Source organism: Malurus melanocephalus, unplaced genomic scaffold (assembly GCF_030028575.1).
Source record: "Malurus melanocephalus ecotype Western Australia unplaced genomic scaffold, MMel_1.1 scaffold_485, whole genome shotgun sequence".
Classification (NCBI taxonomy): Eukaryota; Metazoa; Chordata; class Aves; order Passeriformes; family Maluridae; genus Malurus; species Malurus melanocephalus.
In genome coordinates this window covers 475,429-477,869 of record NW_026623717.1, presented here as the reverse complement: position 1 = coordinate 477,869, position 2,441 = coordinate 475,429, and positions in this window count along the sequence as shown.

Here is a 2,441-nt window from a genome sequence, read left to right as displayed (position 1 = left end):
CCTCATGGGGGCCAAACCTCCTGCTCCCATCCCTGTTCCTGTGATCTCTGTGTCCTTGACCCTTTCATCCTTTTGTCCCTGCATCCCTGTGTCCTTCTGTTTCTGTGTCCTTGGTCCTGTACCCATCCATGTATCCCTGCATCCCTGTGTCCTCAGTCTCTGCATCCCTGCCACCCTGAATCCCATGGTCCTTGCTCTCTGCATTCCATGACCCCATGTCCCCAKGTCCTTGAGCCCTGCATCCTCAATYCTTYCATCCCYGYCTCSTAGMCAGGGCTCCCRTGCCCTGGAAGGGGGTGCTGRATCTGCMTGCARRGCTGCTGGCTGGGCTGGCACCTGGATGCAACTCCTCCCGTGGGTTGCAATTCCGCATTCCTGGAGATGGGAAAGGGCCAGCAGGCTCTGCTCCAAGTGCCACCTGTGTCACCTTGGTGGCTTTGGGTGGGATGCCCTATCCTGGGGCAGCAGGAGATGGCTTGACTGTTCCAGGGCTGTTTGGGGACTTCTGGTCCCTCTGTGGTCACAGTGGGCTGGGACAAGGCCAAGGATCTCCTTGGGGCTCCCTGGCTGTCCATCAAGCCCCATTCCCAGCAGGAACACCTCAACCCCTGGGTGAGGCTTTGGTTCCTGCTTTTCCTCATTTCTTTTAGGAGAATGCTAGAACCTGGTCCTTGGAGCATCACCCTTGAATTTTGGCAGGTCCTTTGTAGGCCCTGGTTCCTCTCCTTGTGCATTCCCAGTCCTTTTCCACTTGCTGAATGCCAGAGCWGAACGGGGAAAGACAAGCTCAGCACACCCTCCTTCATGTGGGAAACTGTTTAAAAACCCAAAAACTCCTTCAGCAGAATTTGGCAGAAGGGGAATTTCACCCCCCTTCCAAATAATCCCGATCCTGGCAGGGGAAGCCWGGCAAGGCTGCGGGCCAGCCCTGCAGCCGCTTCCCAGCAAACCAGTCAGGCAAACCGGCTGCTTTCTCTCGCCTCAAGTCCCGGCTTGCTCGTTGGAGTGGCAGGAATGAAGCTCTCCCCGCTGGTCCTGCTGAACCCTTCCCTTCCCCCTCCCTCTTCCCTCTCTCCCTCATCCCACCCCTTTCCCGGAGGTCCCCCAAGCCTCCAGGCTCCTCTCTGCATCCAGAGCTTGTTGGGGGGTGCCCCCCGGGCTTTTTTTCTACTTCGGGGTCAACGTTCCCTTCCCAAATTCCTTTAATTGAGCTTTGCATTCCATTGCAGAATGAGCCACCCCAAGGTGTCCCCTCCCTGCAGAACATCAACATGTGTTGATTTTTGCATTCCCATSACCCTGCACCCCTGTGTTTTCTATCTGTGTATCCCTGTCCCCCRTCTGAGGGGCTGGCTGGAGATGCCTGCTGAGATGCCTGTGTGGCAGGGATGGGATGGCAGGATGGGGGTGGTTATTTAGGATTTAGCTACAACACCCTCCAGAATGCTCCATCCACTCAGCCTTGGAGCATGCTCCAGCTTGGGAGCTCCATCCCCATCCTTTTCCTACTGAAACCCTTCCTCCAGAGCGAGCCCTTGGCGGGGTGGGCACTGTCCAGGTGTGGTGGCAGAGCTGCCCAGCTCCTCTCTCACAGCCAGGCTCACCACCCGGGCTCTGCTGGGCTCAGCAGAAGCGGTCGGAGCCGCGGTGCGAGCGCGGCGAATTCCTCATTCCTGCTCCCTGCRCTGTGCTGCCTGCCTGCCATCTTTGCATGCAAACAGTAAACAGGCTGTTATTATCCTGGATGCTTCGAATAACTGTGGCTATTTTTTCTCTTCCCAGTATTCTAAAAAGGCAAAAARTTCCCTGCGGTTTCTGAGTCAACTTTTTTTTTCCTCGCTCTCTTCTCTTTCCTTCCCACCACCTCTGTGACCTTGAAAAACCAGGCGGATGAGCTCCCTGGCTGTCTGTGCTTGCACACRCTCTGGCTGCCACTCCTCTGCTCCCTGGGGCTGGCAGAGAGGAATTCTGGTGGTGGAGTGGCCCTGGCACGGCAGTGGTGGGCAGGATCCATACTGCTGGGCATCTTGCCCATCTCTTGCACTGGATGAGGAGTTAGGGATGTTCAAGGAGGTGTTAGGGTTGGCAGAGGAGGCTGGTGATGCTTGAGGAGCTGGGGATGCTGGAARTGCTGGGGATGCTCATGGGTGCTGGGAATGCTGGAGATGTTTGGGATGTTGGAGGCATTGGGGATGTTTGAGGTGCTGAGGATCCTCAAGGAGGTTTGGAATGCTCAGGGATGCTGTGGATTCTTGAGATTGTGGGGATCCTTGAGGTGCTGGGGATGCTGGAGGTGGCCAGGGGTGCTGAAGACATGAGGGACGCTCAGGTGGGGGAAGGGAAGGGAAGGGAAGGGAAGGGAAGGGAAGGGAAGGGAAGGGAAGGGAAGGGAAGGGAAGGGAAGTTTTGGGAAGGGAAGGGAAGTTTTGGGAAGGGAAGTT